At 39.6% G+C, this 18642-nt stretch overlaps 1 protein-coding gene across 1 annotated transcript in view; it reads right to left on the bottom strand.

Moving 5' to 3' along the window:
• Nucleotides 1-4872, bottom strand: part of lingo3a (leucine rich repeat and Ig domain containing 3a) — a 57454-nt gene extending 52582 nt beyond the window's left edge. Inside the window, exon 1 of the mRNA XM_028445302.1 lies at nucleotides 4364-4872. The gene's annotated coding sequence lies outside the window, so the exon portion shown is untranslated. The remainder of the gene's footprint in view (nucleotides 1-4363) is intronic.
• Between the last annotated feature and the right edge of the window lie 13770 nt (nucleotides 4873-18642).

An 18642-nucleotide genomic window follows, 5' to 3' on the forward strand; every position in this document is an offset into this window, starting at 1 on the left:
ACCAAAAACTTTCTTGCTGTGAGGCGGATGTGCGAACAACTACAACAGTGGCTATAGAGCATAATGATGGAATAAACAAGTGATAACACACATTTGAAAGAGTCCCAATGTAAATAGGTTTATCGAAACAGTAGCGCCTCTTGAATGAATATACTTCGATAGTTTTAAAAAAATTTCTGGTCTTCTCCCACCTGGTGTGAGACCAAGACTGACCCTTGTATTTCCAGTTCATGTTCTAGTCAAAATTGTTTTCATCATCAATATTATGATAATCATTTATAACTAAAATAAACATTATAAAACCTCATAGTTTTTATGTTTTTGTTTGTTAATTTTCCACTTTCTCTCAAGTATCCTCTATAGTGTCATTGCGTGCCCTTAGGGGTACACATACCCCTATGTGAGAAACACTGCAGTACCATTGATGGAGATACGCATATTGGCCAATTATGCATGCCTGAAAATCAAAAACAAATCATCTCCCAATCCGGTGGCAGCTCCTGTCGTTCATTTTTATCTATCTATAAAACATTTGATCTAGTGCACAATTTATCTTTCAGTCACGCATGTGCACCACTTATGGTTTGTGCTGCTGTCAGGGGACACATCAGAGGATTGAAGAGCCCGAACAAATAAGAAATAAGAAATCCAGATTCATTTAAATACCATTTCAATACTTATCAAATGTACTAAACACAGAAATAGTGAACAGCTCCATCAAAATGATCTCCTCAATTGGCAAATCATTAATATCCTCTTTTAAAGCAATTTCAGGTACTTGTACCACGCTGCTCAAACATTGAGATATACAAGGCACCACAGAAAAGCAATCATGTTTGGAAATCAAAGAGTTGTAAGGCACAGATGCTCTCTAAGCTCTGCAGAAAGGTTACACACTGAGCGTCTGTAATGGCTTTGCAGTGATTCCATGAGTGAGTGGGAGGAAAGCCAGTGCACACAGTCCTCCATCGCTCCAGCTGGACATCTTAAAAGCAACAGCTGACACGTCAGCATGCCTGCAGGTATCAGACAGCAGGTACTTCTTTCTCTCTTCTGCTCTGAAAAAACAGAAGTGGCCCCATCTCTCTGATTTTGGGAAGTGTCTCCTCTCTACTGTCCTTGTACATACTCCAGAGTTGACAACACAGAGGAAGGCCATTGGTATCTTTACGCCAAGGTTATGTGACTATTTGACTGAGGTGACAGCTTTATGTGCAACGGAAAGGAATCACAATGAGAGGGGATGTGGTGTAATAGACATGAAAAACAGGATTTTACGCTCTGATGGACACCCAAAGCCATCAGCACACATTTCATTATAGGCACATGAATCTGTCACACTGGGAGCCTGAGCAGCACCTTGGGTATCATTAAATGCTGTTGCATAATTCCATTCAAATCAGTGCTGTATACTTTTCTTCTCATCTTTTAGACCCTAAGTGCTCTCAACAAGGAATAATTATTTTTTATATCTTTCACCACAATATTGAAAGGATTGTGAGGATGAAATTGACAAAACATTCAGGAGAGGAGTGTAGTGCACTATGCACTCAATGCGCAAACAGTCTTACACTCTAATGGAAGTGGCAAACACTGTGAGGTTCATCTCTTCAAGGACAGCAAGACCAACTGACTGCTGGATAACCTCACACAGAAAGTAAATGATTAAACTTTATTTAAACCCTATCTATCTTATAAAGCAAAGAAGGTCTGTGTGTGTGTGTGTGTGTGTGTCTGAACGACTTGAAACTTTTTAAACAGCTCACACATAGCCCGAGTGTGTGCATCCATTATTTTGGACTTATTTGGTGTTGCAAAACGTTTATTGTAAATTATTTTTGAAAAATAAAGGGGAGAGGGGCGTGTAAACACATGCCCGCAAAGCCCGCGTAAACATGCACATTTCTCCACGAACACGGCATTGTAAACGCTATAATTTTCACCACTTCTTCATAACCTAATGCACACCTTGGATGTACATGACATGTAAATAATTTTCCCACTGAGTTTTTTGAGGAGGGTCCAAGGACAGGGGATGAAATTTATTATTTATTTGCTTAGGTCCAGCATACATTGGTGCAAACTTTATTATTCAATTTATCCTGTGCATGTCCCATAGAATTACACCAGGGAAATTGCACACGTTATTTCACTTTGCAACCGCAAACATACCCCTTTATAAAACTACAGAGTACAGCGTATGTACACCACTTTGCACATCCAACCTTCAAACACATACTCATTTGCCCATAATTGACAACTCTACTTAGGCCCCCACTATTGGGTCTATTCTCCCCCATCTGGATTGAAGCGCTCTTTTACGTGCCTGAAGTTACACGCTTCTCTCCGAAGCGTATTCTCCGGTCCAGGCTGCTGATATGCCCACCACGCAATAGGAGACCAAAAACGCGTATGTGTGAATGAAGGTGGGCTGAAGGAAAGGAGGTGGTGATGTAATTTTTTTTGGGCTGTCTAGAAATCACGGAACATGGAGGTTTCCCAAATGATAAAGTTCACTTTTTATTTGAAACGCCTTCATTGATAAGCAGTATAACAGGTTGATCAGATCATTGATCAGAATCTTGCATTGTAACCGACAATCGGCCACATTCTGTCTGTGTCAGTTAAAATCTCTCTCCTTGATTATCATCAGCATCAGCATCAGCATCGCTGTAAAGCTTGACCGAGTTAAATGCGTTGGAGATATGAGGAAATAACCCGGCCGCAGAGCGTCCTGCTTTAATACAAAGGGATGTTTGCAGTGAAACACAACTATTGGCTTCCATAATACGCAGTTTTAAATATAAATAGTTTAAAGCGACCTGAGCTGAGTCTCATTAAAATATGTGTGGGAACAGTTTGTTGTCCATCCTCATCTGCATATGACAGCTTGTTTCACTCTGTGGTGGATCAAACTGTGATTTTACGTTGGACATAGTATGAAAATAGTTGAATCACTGTGACCAACGTGGACAGAAGTCTGCATCTGTCAGAGTTTTCATTAACCGCACAGCAGCATCTGAGTGATCACAGCTGCTGCAGCACAACACACGAGTAGGTGTGGCTTCAAATGTAACTAAGTCCATATTTCTAGTGCAATATAATGTTTCACCTTATCGGGGCGCTGCACTTATTCCAGGGTTAGAGGCACGTAAGAGGAAAAGGACTTACGCACACCGGAGAATGCGCCTAAAGCCAGGTTTGAATGGGAACGCCCACATTTCAGGGACGCTCAGCCCACATTGCATAACTGGGACGAAGCGACTGACTTAAGTACAGGGGGAGAATAGCACACAGCCAAAAACAACGCTGCTGCGCGGCTTTTTGGACTTACGCAAATGGGAGAATAGTGCCCTATATGAATGTATCTCTGTGGCTCTCTACTCGTATTTAAAAAGTGACAAAACATACACGCTAATTTTCACATGGGGAAATAAACGTGGCCTAAGAGTGTATCAAACTGCATGTTGTTGATGGACGGATGGATGGATAGGATTGGTTTTAATACTTGACTATAAAAAAAGGGTTTAGTGTCTTCCTCAAGGACACTTCGACACAGAGACCGGTATAGAACGGGATCGAACCCCCAACCTCCGGATCAGACAACAACCCCTCTACCACCTTCGTAGAGCTTCATCTGTACCCACTAATCTTCCTTTCTGTGGAATAATAAAAACAAAACTAAATTACAATCTAAATATCTCATGGATGAAATTTTGTAGCATATTGAATCATTTCTCAGACATAAAGAAATCAAAGATTGCTATAAAGAAAAGCAAGACAGAATGACATTATTTCTAAACCGTGCTGAAGTCTCACTTAAATAATTCATCTCATTTCCAGAAGCTGCACTAAGGAGCTGCACATTAGGGGCAGAAGCAGAGCTACGAGACACTCAGTGAGGCTCAGATATGTCATGTGGACAACAGCCCGAGAGGCTCTCGCTCTGAGATGACTGCATGGATCGATCAAAGGCTGTCCTCTCTTTCCCAACTCGTGTTTAGATCATTAAAACATAATTGAGGACTGATGACTAAAGACACACACACACACAAGCACACATACGAGCAGGAGCTGTGCTTGGTTGCACAAAGCACTAGATCTCAAGGATGACAACAGATGTGAGACGTAATGACCCGGGACGTCCATCTGAGTTAGAGCAGATCGATCAGCTGGGACTGCACCATGACAGAGTGAGAAGCAGCTGTGGAATGAACTATTGTCACATTCATCAGGTCAACTGTTTGCTTTCGTTTGTGTTCAACTAACAACAAATTGACACACAAAAAGAGAAGAAGACATTTAGCATGAAAAGAAGTATATCATGCAGACTTCATGTGTGTTTGAAGGGAAGTTGGCTCACCCAGAACTAGAACTTGGATGGTGCTCCTTCCACATGTACAAGCCTGGAGGTTTTCAGCTCACAGCCGTCTGCCTGCACGCACCGGAAGGATGTGTGCAGATATTGTTACTAATTCAGCTTCTACAGACACTAAGATTTTTCTTCTTCCTCCCCCTTTTCCTCTTCCTCTTCCTCTTCCTCTTCCCACTCCAGCGGCAGCAGCAGCTGAACTGGAGCACGTTCACCCACCTTCCCCCCCCTCTGTTGACCCAGCACTGCCTCTGAATTGCCTACTGCTTTCCTAAATCAGGTCCCGATGCACTCTCCTCATTCTTCTTCTTCTTTGTGCAGCAGCAGCAGTAACCCTTCTCTCAAAGCTTTGTGTCTGGCAGAAGCGGTGAGGTCTGTTCTCAGCAGCAGTAGCAGGCAGCTTAGACCAATGATGCTCTGGGTATCGGAGTGCATGTGTGTGAGTGTCCTGGCATTTATGGGCGAGGGATGTAGAGCGGAGAGTGTGTGTTTATGTGTGAAAGAGGATCCGACTGCTGCTCGCTGGGGCTCATCTGCGCTGCTTCCCCCCTCTCTTTTCTCTCTCTCTCTTGTGCTGCATTCAAGTGAGGGAAAATGGAAGAAGCCCTCGCTGCTTACAAATGCAGCACACCTCATGTTTCAGTGGGAGGCTGGACTCTCACCACTCCATCATAGCGAATGTCAATGAAACATGGTTGTGTAGTGTAGTCTGGAATAGCAGTAAAAGGTGTAAAGAAACCAACATATACCATGTTTTCTCTCTCTGCAGTCTGTGCTTTCTCCTCTTTCTTGGTGTTTGAACTGATGGTTCCTGATCTATGGCTGTGAGACTGAAGTTCTTTCAGTAACACTTTACTCAAACTTTTATACATAAAGGCTGACATGTCACTGTCATTATTATGACATGTCATTATGAATAAGGTGTCATGAAGGCTGTCATTGAGTGTCTTTTGTTACCCTAACCCTAACCCATCGTTACCCTAACCTTAACCCTAGCCCCACTAGATCCCTCCACCGAACCCAAAAAATGCCAACATAACTCCAAAGGTGTCAAACAGGAAGCTGCAGACCCGTTCCTCTTTTATTGAGTCCTGGACCTGTTTTATTGGAGGTTTCTTTACTTTGTTCCTTTAAATCCTGGTTTAAAACTGTTCTTTTCATTTTGATTTTACTATTTTAAATCTACTATTATAGGGAGGGGGTAGGGGTTCCTGTAGCCCATGCCTTTAAACATGTCTATCCCTACTTGACCCGAACCCTAACCTATCTAACCCCACTATCCTAACCCAAAAAATGCCAACATAGCTCCAAAGGTGTCATAATTTAGCAAAAGTTGTCATAATTTAGCAAAAGTTGTCATAATTTAGCGAACGACACTTAATGACTGTCAGTGCCCGATGCTTTCACGGGCCTGATCCTTTCAGATCCTTTCAATGCATGCGGGAAACGACAGTTCGTGTACTATTTAAAGGAGCATAGGGCAGGATTTGTGAAAAAATAAACATTCAGTTTATGCAAATGGTTGATAAAGCGCTCAAAACCAAAGAAAATGAGCCCACACACTTTCTTCCTATTGTACCAAAAAGATTGTATGATACATTTTGTACTGCTGTTCTGGGAACAAATTTACAAATTTCCTGCGCAGTTCTGCTGGTACACGTTCTCGACGTCTTGGAGAGGTGTCCCAATCCCAAAAATAAAGACGAATAAGAAGAAGAAGGCTTGGAGACTGAAAGTAGACAAGCACAGTGGACTAAACTACCATTTGGTTTCAAAGATGCATGCAGAGGCATGTGCAGAGGTCTTGCAGTAAACAGTCACATGAACGGCAAGTAAATGAACAACCGTGTCTCAGTTGGAATGTGGATTGGGTTTGTTTTAGTGTTAAGCACCGATTTTATTAACAAACAACTGTTAATGTCAACATCAGATCAGCGCACGAGTAACAAGCGAAAGTGAAACAGTGTGTGAAAGAGACCCATCTGATTTATTTACATAAATCATGTATCAAAGATAAGGATAATCCATGTTATTGTGCAGAAAAAGGAATGTTTCATCAGGGATTTTCCCTCTTAATTGTTGCAAATGACTCGTGTGAAAATATTAGGGTTTTATTTAATAAAAACATTACTTTATATTTTGTGGTGAGTGCCTTAAGATGACTAGTATTTGGCGCTTTCTGAATAAATGAATATTCTAACCACCATTGTAGATTTCATCTTGATAAAAGCTCACTGCATTGGTTGTTAAATATTAGTTTTAGTTTTCTGTGAAACCATTTGTTTTCATACTCCTACTTATTTACTTCATTCAATCATTTATTTATGACCATTATTAATAATTCATTAAATTTGCAAGGGTTATAATTTATTCACGAGATATACAGTCTATGTAAATGATGCCCGTAAATATCGTCAACAGACACTTCCATTTGTCAGTTGTGTTTATAATAGGATCAATTATGTTGTTTTTTAAAAGGTGATATATATCTTTTTATATGACTGTATCATAATAAATAAACAAAAACCCACATAAAATAAGACACAAAAATGGTTTTGTTTTTTGTGACTTGGAATCAAACTGATGAATGTGTTTAACTATCATTTGCAAAGTCCTCAAAGTAAGGCTGTCATCAGAAGTTGGTCTGTTATCAGCACTAAAACTCAACAAGACTTATAATGATGGTTAAACAGGAAGTGATAATGATCTTAGCCAAGTCAACCCCACAGTCTAATGTGTAAAGGGTCTATTGACATGAACTTTTCACCAAATGTTGGTAACAGCCCATGAAAACCATAGTGTAACAATGCTAAATGGCACAGGGAAAAAGTATTGGCTTACTGAAATGTATCTAATATTTCGTACAAAAGCCTTTGTTGTAAACACAGCTTCAAGACACTTCCTGTATGGAAAAACTAGTCGCATGCATTGCTCAGGTGTGATTTTGGCCCATTATTTTATACAAATCTTGAAGGTTCGTCTATGAACTCTGATTTTTAGTTCTTGCTATAGAGTTTTAATTGGATTCAAGTCAGTTCATTGGCTGAGTCATTCTAGCAGCTTTATTTTCTTTCTCTGAAACCAATTGAGATTTTCCTTGGCCGTGTGTTTGGGATGATTGTCTTGCTGAAATGTCCATTTTATCTTTCATCATCCTGGTGGATGGCAGCAGATACTTATCAAGAATAACTCGGTACAATTTTCAATTCATCCTTCCTTCTAATATATCACTTGTGTCAAACTCAAGGCCCAGGGGAACAATCTGGCCCTTAAGAGCATCCAATTCGGCCCGCAGGAGAAAGTATAAATGAGAAAATAATAATTTATTATTAAATTACCAAACAATTCAGTTGTAAATATCTCAAGTTCACAATTTTAGTGAAACTCCACAATATTATGAGGGGCTTGCAGTTTTCCTGAGCTTATGTCACTAGAATGCAGTCATTTTTGATTGCAAATAATTGAAAGAACTCTAAATTTTAACATACATCTTAAAATTTCTCAAATAATTCCACAACTTTCCTCTAAATGACACAAAAACTTGGTTACAAATTCAAGAAGTTGTGAAGTGACAGAGTGATACTGCAGTGATAAATATTGACAACAATTTTAATCCCCCCCTCACCTACTTTCTTCACTGGTGCAGTGGCCAACTTCAGATCAAACTGGTCCATATTTGGCCAATGAGTTTGACACCCCTGTATTATGTGAGGTTTGCCAGCATGGTATGCTAAAAAAAACCCCACACCATGATGTTCCCACCTCCAAACTTCACTGATGGTAAGGTGTTTTTTGGGCAATGTGCAGTGCCATTTGTCCTCCAAAAATGGTGTATATTATGGCATATGAATTAGTTCAATTTTGGCTTCATCAGACCATACTATGTTCTCCATTTCACAGGCTTGTCTAAATGTTGCACAAACTTTAAACGAGTTTCAACATGCTTTTCTTCAGCAATAGAGTGTTGCATGGTGAACTGCATGCAGGCAATGGCGGTTGAGTGCATCACTTAATGTTTTCTTTGAAATAATTGTACCTGCTAATTCCAGGTCTTTCTGAAGCTCTTTCCAAGTGATCCTTGGCTCTTCTGATAATGCTTTTCACTCCTCTTACAGAAATCTTGTGAGGAGCACCTGGTCGTGTCTGATCTATGGTAAAATTATGTTCTCTCCAATTCTAGATCTTGGCCCCAGCAGTGCTCACTGGAACATTAAGAAGTTTAGAAATTCTTCTGTAAACAATGCCATAAGTATGTTTTGCAACAATAAAGTCCATTTAGAGACAGAGTTGCGACAATGGAAGTCACTGCCTCTGTGCTGCCCTTTAGTCCAGCTCTGTCTAACCATTGGTACGATCTCCTGATATCCGCCACTTCAGTTATGTTTCGGTGGTACATCCCATGTAGGGGCTTGTCCTCCCATGACGGAACCTCCGGCACGTCATCTTCTGTTCCCCATTGTCTGAGACGTTCACTGAGCACGTCATCTGTTGGAGCCTTGTCCTTGATGTACTTATGGATCTTGGATGTTTCATGCTGGATAGTGGCTCTCACGCTCACTAGACCTTGGCCTCCTTCCTTACGGCTAGCGTACAGTCTCAGGGTGCTGGATTTGGGGTGGAACCCTCCGTACATGGTTAGGAGCTTTTGTGTCTTAACATCTGTAGTCTGTATCTCATCCTTTGGCCAGCTTATTATTCCTGCAGGGTATCTGATTACTGGCAGGGCGTAGCTGTTTATTACCAGGGACTTGTTCTTTCCATTGAGCTGGCTTCTTAGGACATGCCTTATTCGTTGGAGGTATTTGGCCGTAGTCGCTTTCCTCGTCACTTTTTTATTTACAATATTTATACAGTACACCGTCATATGTATGTGTATATAGTCACATGCAGCTCTCTTTTTAAACGGCTCTGGTTTTACCCATCATGAGATATTTCTTTTGTGACACCTTGGTAATGAGACACTTTCTGATAGGCCAGTTGGGAGTGAGAGCGGTGAGAGGAAATTACACTGTCAAGGGGCCGGATAGCTTTCCAATTACTGGTTGATTTTAGCTGGCTTTTCATGCTTTTTTTGCACCTGCTATTCTTCATGTGTTCAATACTTCGGATCCTGCTCTCTCAAGTCATTGTCATTGTGTCCTTGGGCAAGGCACTTTACCCACATTGCCTCATATGAATTGTGCATGAATGTTGGTGGTGGTCAGTAGATGCGAAATGGCAGCCATGCTTCTGTCAGTTTGACACAGGCCAGCTGTAGCTACAATGTAGCTTACCACCACCGGTATGACTGATGTGAGTGACTGGTGTGAATGAATAATAGTTTCTGTAACGTGCTTTGAGTGTTATAAAAATCAAAGCCATTGTTATTATTATTATCACCTTTAGAAATATTTTTACTGAGAAAAATCTTGTTGTTTTCAATACTTTTTTTTACACGCTGTATATGGTTGTATATATTTCTTAAAGGAATGTTGTGTTTCCTTTAGATCCAATTGTCCGGCTGAGTTCTGCACCTTTTTCAAAAGGTTATTTCAATGGATGATGATAAGAAACAATCCACACAAATCTATTGACAAGAAGACTAAATTAAATGGACTTGATTTTTATAGCGCTTTATCACCACACTGAAGCAGTCCCAAAGCGCTTCACATATCAGCTCATTCACCCAATCACTCTCACATTCACACACCAGTGGGACAGGACTGCCATGCAAGGCGCTAGTCGACCACTGGGAGCAACTTAGGGTTCAGTGTCTTGCCCAAGGACACTTCGACACATAGTCAGGTACTGGGATCGAACCCCCAACCTCTCGATCAGAAGACAACCCTCTACCACCTGAGCCACAGTCGCCCTAAGTACATATAGTATTGACTTGAAAAACAAAGAATTGTAAGGCTGCATTGATAGACATAATAGATCATGTCGACAACCAAAAATTTACCTGCAGTGCAAAGTGTTGAGTCCCACTGGCTTCTAAAGTACTGTTGCTTTGTTAGTTTAGTGGAGTCAGTGCTATCAAGCTTACTAATCTACGGGAAGAGATTTGTCGCTTTTCCAAACAAGCGTTAACCAGACCACTAGTAACAAAGCCCAACAACATGCAGGCAACGTGCTAATATTGTATTATGGTTTTATGCAGTCTGTGTCTTCTCTTCTTAGGAACTAAAATCTAAGATTATATAGTAGAACACCAACAATATATTCAAACACAATCCACCATCTACACATATAGTAGCTCGAATGGGCCGCAATGTAGAGGTTAGATGTCGCGCATTAGAGTCAGGTTAGGCTTCAAGATTTTTTTTTTTTTTTTTTAAACCTCTATTACACTAAAAATTTGTGGATTTAAATCTTGTAAATGAATGATAAAATCCAGCCCGTGACCGCTTCCTGGTTTCTTACTGCTGCAATACCTTACACTGACAGCTAGGGCTAGTGTGGCGCCACCAACTTGGTGCAGGTAAACAGTGAAGAAGAATGACGGAAAGAGGAAAAAACTGAAAATTAATGCGACCTGAAGTTTCTAAAGCTTCAGAAATTTTCACAGAAAACAAAGAAGTGAAACACTAAGTGTAAATCATTCTATGATTGTTCTTTATCGCTTGCCGTACTAGTCAACAGTGTGCATGCTCTACCTCTCTGAAGGGAGAATCCCCTACAAGTAGTTCCACAGATACAGTCACGTTGTGAAGTTGTGATTACAAGTTGTGAATAAACCAACTAAATGCTCACAGTGGACTCCTCGCACATTCTTACACTAAGTGTAAACTCTGAAGTTCAGCTCTTAATCATTAAAGCACGACGGAGATACACGGAAACACAGCGGAGCCCCAGTTTGTACATGGATTCAGAAAGGAGTGACATCACTGTACCGCTGATTTTTTTCCCAATCTTTCATTTCTAATCACATGCAAATGTGTTTGTTCGCTGACAGTCTGTGCTTCAAATAGGTATTAATTAATAATAGGTATTAGGTCTGTGTGTACGTCTGAAAGCATGTTTATCACTGCACTCATCAGTGAGTTGGTGACGTATCCGCTTTGAAATATGTTTTTCTGTCTTCTGCTGATACGAGTGTTTATTCTGAACAGTAAACCTATTTAATTTATTATCAACTATGTGATTTGGATCATTAATTAAACATTCCTTAACTTGTTATTTATTCTTTTATTTTATGGACTTGACTTAAGTAAAACAAATTTTGTGATTGGTTTAATCATCATTACCTCCACAACCTACAGGCAGGTTAGTTTCAGCTTTTTAAAGTGACTTATTTACACTCTTTGTTTACTCCTAATACTTTGTTCAAGACAACTTACACTTTAAGTTTGTGATATTTAATTTATTCATAATTTTATGGTGATTTCAGATATTTTGTGTTAAATATAACAACTACACTATAAATACATGTTGTATGTCATTGTTTTAATTCCTCTCTGTAAAACATGCTGTCACAGTACAACAGGGACACGTTCACAGGTGGAAGGATTTAAGTAGGTGCGCTAAAAAAAAATCAGTCCAAAATATGTGCTTCAAAACGGAAACATAATCATGACTAGTGGAATGATCAACAAAAAAAAAATCAATATATTAGTCAACTACATAAATAATCGTTAGTTGCAGCTCTACACACATATATTCATTAATACAACATGTAGCAGCATTCATTTGAGTCCATAATTTAACTCTGTGAACCAAATACATGCAGATAATTCTACTTTTAATGCATAGAGTCACTTTTTTGGAGAAAAGATTAAACATCTTCATTCTTTATAATTTTATATATTTTTTTATTTACTAATTAAAGTTAACTATAATACTGAGAAGAAGAAACTCCTACTGATATTCATTTTCTACCTTTTTTAAATTAATAATTGATTATATCACAGATGTGATTTTTCACTGATTGATTTAAGACTTGAACAACATGTTCTTTATTATAGCACTAGATTATGTAAAGTTTTTAACTACGCACTGTGATAACATGAATTCAAATACAATATGATTGCACCTCAATGTGATTCACAGTTCTTAAATTTTAATTCACCATTTTACAGCCTTCCAACAAACTGGTAACCATCATGACCAGTGTATTCATGCATTGCAACTCATGTTCATTATTGAACAGATTCAAATATGAAATCCTACTGAAGGTCATTTCAAGGTCAGCTTCTTGCTCCAGGATACAGAGATGGGCTGAAAATAAAAATGTACACTGTTCAGTAAACCAGCAACCTACTCATCCTGGAAGTAAGTATTTCTTTTAGCACACAGAGGGAAGTGTTGTTAGCAAACTGCAACAGGCTCAGAGGAAAGCACTGCAATATCATGTACCGTAGAGTTCCTGCTCTTTATGTCTCTGATGGTCTGTTGTCTAAACATGATGATTCATACCCCTGAAGCTGAACGATAACAAAGAAAAACGACTGTGATATTTACCTGCAGTGCAAAGTGGTGAGTCCCACTGGCTTCTAAAATACTGTTGCTTTGTTAGTTTAGTGGAATCACTGCTATCTAGCTTACTGTTTACGGGAAGAGATTTGTTGCTTTTCTAAACAAGCGTTAACCAAACCACTAGGAACAAAGCCCAACCATATGCAGGTGTAGGAGGATGAGTTATTAATAATGGGTTATATAAATAAGAATATTAATTATGATTACTAATATTACTTCAAATTTTGCGGGGTGCCACTTCTTTTGACAGGAAATATATGTCTACGTTTTTAGACTAAACCCATCAATGTGCAACCAGGGAAAAGTGAATTCGAACAGCAACATCTATACCATAATCACAGCTTTAATGAATCAGAGGAATCAAAGATTACGTTTAACCTTCTATTCAAAATTCAACAATTAACACAGTCAAAATATCAATTGAAATGGGATAATTAAATCATGATAAAATGCATTTCTAGCCTAATAAAAGTGAGGGTTATATGTAATAAAGTGAAATCACTAATCTAGGAGGATGCTAGTCTACTAAATATTGAATAAAAATGCAGGATACATATTCGAATAATAAGATCATAAAATCAGAAAGAGAGCTCATAAAACAAAGGGGAAGACAGACAGGGGAGACGAACAAACATGAATGAAATGAACTGTGTGTGGAACATGTTGTGAGTGTGTGTAAGTGTGTAGTTATGGAAGTATGTATGTAATCTATTGTGGATGAAGTTTGCTGATGAAAGTTCGTTCTGGTACCTTGAAGATGATGTCAGGGTTGGACCTGGAGGTGCTGTTTGAAGAAATGCAGCAGCACGTGCCACCGTTGAGTTCTGTTGCGTTTCAACAGAGTATAGCCCCTTCAGCCGATCCAGGCGGTTCTGGCCTTCGCAACTGGGTTAGAGAGTGGCTCGTGGCTTACCCCAATGGCCGGGCTTCTTTTTCGGCTGTTACGCACTCAGTAGATGGTGGATTCGTTCGAACCAAGCATCTGTTGGTTCCAAAAATCTAACTGTTTCAACTAAAAATAAAATGAAATAAATGAAAAGGTGGGGAAGGGGAACGCGTTGAGCATGAAACGCCAGAGTCCCAAAACTGAAATTTTGGGCGGTTTTCTTCCTTTTAAAAGGTTATCTTTGAGACTCGCCTCACAAGAAGGAAGTTTCCTTGATTGGTTTAAAGTTGTCAGCATCTCAGCTGGCTGTTAGTAGTTGTGTGTGGGGGTGTGTCTATATGTGAGACAATGACAAACAAGAGGGAAGATTCCTAGATTTACACATAAACCATAATAATGAGTTCAGCATATTCAAATGATCTTTTCGACATCATATCTTGAAATATCATGTATTACGAAAGAGTTTGATACCAAACACGACTGGAAAATAGCCTAGCATTACTTTAATTAATGAATTTTACTTGTAATTACTCGTAAACATAAATGTCAAAAATCATGTAATGCTTCTTCTTTACTATACATTTTGTGATGTTTTCTGGTATTTCTAGCACATTTTAAATGATGAAACATTTAAAATAGCATTATGTGGGTATAAAATTATCTGAAAAGAGTGGAATAGGACAGACAATATTTGCAATTTCAATTTCTGCAGAAATCATTCCAATAATGTTTTCATTTGTGACTTTTCAAACATAATACAATTTCTTTGTTCTCCTTTCTTCACTGGGGACACATTTCAGAGAAGGCCTGGGCAGTGTCCTTGTGTGACAGCTCACCACAGGGGGTCAGGGGTCAGTGGAACAGTTCTGTGATCTTACAGCATCCCAAAGATATCTGTTTGTAAAGGGAGGGAGAAGACGGATGTTCTTCCCCCGTGTGGAGTCAAAAAGAGGGTTCGTACTGAACATTTCAAAGTGTTGGGCCAGTCTTTTCGGTTGCGTTATTGGGTTCAAAAGGCTGCATAGTGGGGTTAGCTATGCACCTCAAAGTTGCTGGGGCAGTTATGTTATAAACAGTTCCTGATAAAGAAACAGGCTCCTTGGTTAATTCCTGTTAGAAAGGGTCTTTAGGCTTGATGTGGTTTGGTTCCCTACACAGGCAACATGCTAATATTGTATTATGTTTTTATGCAGTCTGTCTTCTCCTCTTAGGAACTAAAAACTAAGATTATCGGAATCAGAATCAGAATCAGAATCAGCTTTATTGGCCAGGTACAGTTTAGAACAATACGAGGAATTTGACTTGGTAGTTGCAGTGAAAGAGTACACATCAACACACCGGAGCAGCCCTTTGCGGCGCCCACATATTTAGGTGAAAAAGGGATCAACAACAGGAGGAGAGGAGGGGTAAGGGTAAGAGCCGCCGTCTGAAGAAACTTCCTGGTGATAAGAGATGAGAAATGTCAATTTTCAATAGCCTTCTGTCCTCAGTCTCTCTGCTGTAATCCAATGAGTGGCCTAACACCACCTGTCATGCCCCTGGGCGTGTCTTTGGTCCTCCTGTGTTCCCCACTCCCTTTTCTTCCCTGCTTGTGTGATTGGTGGAGTCTGCTGGAGCTACTCACCTGTTGGCCATCTGCAATCAAGCTGCTGCAGTGAAAGACCCAGCTCTCCAGACAGACTCTGCCAGATTGTTCCGTCAGCTTGATGGTGATTTTGGCAGTCGGCTACTAAGTGACTTACTACACTAACCTGTTTCTGATAACCTGAAACTTACCTTCATCTCCTGTGCTCCTAGTGCCTGTGTGGGGAAGACTCCGAGGACCTGAGACCTGCATTGCTTGAACTGAGAAAATAAATTGTCAACTTTAACTCCTGTCTTGTGTCTGTTTTGGGTACTAAACTACTAAACCCTAACACCACCCCCGGTTATATAGTAGAACACCAACATTATATTCGAACACAATCCACCATCTACACATATAGTAACTCTAATGGGATACCCGATCCCGACCCAAAATTTGGGCCGGGTCGGGCCAAGATGTCGCGCATTAGAGTCGGATTAGGGTCGGGTGGGGCTTCAAGATTTTTAAATTCTCTCTATTACGCTAATATTATTTTTTAATAAACACAAAAACACTTCTATATTGTTGTATCATTTTTAAAGTGATTTCTGCTAGTAGTGCAACGGGATATTGACGGCGTTGTGTTGCGTTCTTTGTGTGTTTGTTTATTTTTGGCGAGTTACTACGACCTCCATTAAAGCCTGTAAAACTGTGATAACAGCTCGAGTCACGTCATTACATTACCTTTTGGGCAGAGCTACGGTGAGTGTGTGCGCCCCCTTCCTCCCTAGCTGCACGAGGCACCGCACTACTAATCTACCAGCAGCAATACGTTCAATAAGATAATAATTTACGTCAGGTTTGCTTCGGGCCCGGGCCTACAATTTAAGTTAATGGGTTGGGCTCGGGCTTTATGCCCACCGGCTGGGTCGGTTATGGCTGGATATTTTGGGCCCGATCTAACTTCTACTGCAATGGGTGACGTCCAGTCAGACACAGTTGTGCCGAGTTGTAGCTAATACCCCACGTCTGACCCCTGTTGTATACCCATCACACTGCTTACACACCATTTACACTGATGTCCACCCCATACTCATCCTCATTCCACTCACACATAGTCTAGTTTCAGGTGTCTTGAAGCTGGAGCTAGCAGTTCCTGATCTGTGGCTCATGGCTCAACTAGTCTGGTCTGGGACACTCTGATGTTCCAGTCGAAGCAGATGGTTGCCACCTCTGAGCCTGGTGCTGATGGAGATTTCTTCCTGTTAACGGGGAGTTTTTTCTTCCCATTGTCGTACTTGTTCATGTGGTTTTTGTTGGGTTTTTTCCTTCTTATTGATAATTTTGAGTTTTGAAATCTGAGATGACTTTGGTTGTATATTGCGCTATATAAATAAAATTTAATTTAATTGTTATTGAGTGATTTAATATGATACTATACGATATTAGTTGAGCCTGATTAGGGCCGTATACACTCAGCAACACTAACAGATGCACTTTCATTACAAGGATCACTTTACAGATTCAAATCACGCACGATCCTTGGAAAGTCCATTGTGCATCATTAAACTGCTTTTGAGGAAAATAAATTATAAAGTCTTCAAAAATGATGTCGTTCTTGGTAAATGGCATGTTGCAACCAGGGTTTGTATCAATTATAATTTAATTGCGTAATTGATAATAAATTACAATTATGGTATCCTTATAATTTTAAAAATCTGTCGCTGTTGTAATCGTAAATGAATTGTAATTGAGTTATGATAATTGACTTTGTAATTGTAATTAACATGGAAATTCACTAAAACTTGTCAATTACAATTTAATGAAAAGCAAAACAGTTCTATGGCTATGTAGTTAAGAGCTTTGTTCAAATATGTTTCATATTAAGTTTTCCCACCAAGAGTTTGAAGAGTTAGTAAGTGGATTAGAGCTGGGATACAATAGATTTTTCTTTCAATAGGGACAACATAATTTTACAGAGTAATAATAGTATGAATGTAAATGATGTTTTGTACAAAAAGTTTCTACCTATTTCTAAATTCCAATTCTTGTTCCTAGTGGAGCTTTTACATGATATATTATAATAAATGCACTAAAATATAAATGTAAAGATGCTGAAACGACATTGTACACACATAAAAAAATAAAGGTTAGTAAAATTGTAATTGAACTTTAGTAATTAATTCCTAATATCTCATCTGCTGCTTCAACAACTCTTGTTCTGTTGCAACACCACTTTCACTATCTTGCAAATGAAGGCAATAAAGTGGACCTTATCAACTATCAATGTGTTATTGTGGATTTTTTCCAGGTTCTGATTTGTTGTTGGGACTGGGAATCTCTGCTTGTGATTGAGATTCTCCTTAATATCATTTCTCACTTGCACATTATACTCACTCTCATTGCTTCATTCTCTTTTAAGTGTGTCAGCATAATAAATAATAGGGATATAAAGGGACACAGCATCTATATTTAAAGCTAGGTGTCCTGTTTTACTCTCTTATAGGTTCAGATTGTTACAGCCTCTTTAAAGCAGCACCGTGTAACTTTTGGCAACTAGGGGAGCTAGACCTGTAATTTTCACATCAAGCACCCCTAGTGGCCACAAACGTCACACTGTCGCACTGTCGCAAAAATCAACAGTCAGTCGGGCCAGCCTCTCTTGTCTTTTGATTGTGTATGCAGACAGTAGTTGGCCTGATGAAGAAAGATCATCGACTCACTATTAAAGAAAAGTGAAGTTAGTTTTATGTAAGTAGGAATCTGTCGCAAAAATGACTGAACGTGCTTTCACACCAAACGCGACTGAAGTGACTGAAGCTATTAAATCAATGTAAATGACGCAACCTCAAGTTATCCCCCCTCAAGCCACGTGACTTGCATGATTTGAGGAACAAGGTCAAGCGCTCAAAGTTTAAAAATGTGAACTTTTCAAGCGACAACTCTTCACTGTCTGTAGAGTCCACTGTCCACCTCTCTCCTTTTACAGTGCAGATGGCTGCAGCGGAGGGCTGTACAGCTGTACTACACTTCCTCAATTTATCGGGGCAAAATTAAAGCTGTTAACTTCTTGAATAAGACTACATTCTGAGTGAACTCATCCTTTAGTAACTCTGTAAGTTGATCATTTAAACCGTAAAAGTGGAGCTGTCTATGATCAGTGCTGTAAACATAAGGAAAAGAAGTAATCAGATATCTCTCTCTCTCCTCTGTCACTGCTTCTACACACACACACACACACACACACACACACACACACACACACACGCACACACACACACACACACACACACACACACACACACACACACACACACACACACTAACACTAACACACACACACACACACACACACACACACACACA

The sequence above is a fragment of the Gouania willdenowi genome, chromosome 4, assembly GCF_900634775.1.
Source record: "Gouania willdenowi chromosome 4, fGouWil2.1, whole genome shotgun sequence".
NCBI classification, from domain to species: domain Eukaryota; kingdom Metazoa; phylum Chordata; class Actinopteri; order Blenniiformes; family Gobiesocidae; genus Gouania; species Gouania willdenowi.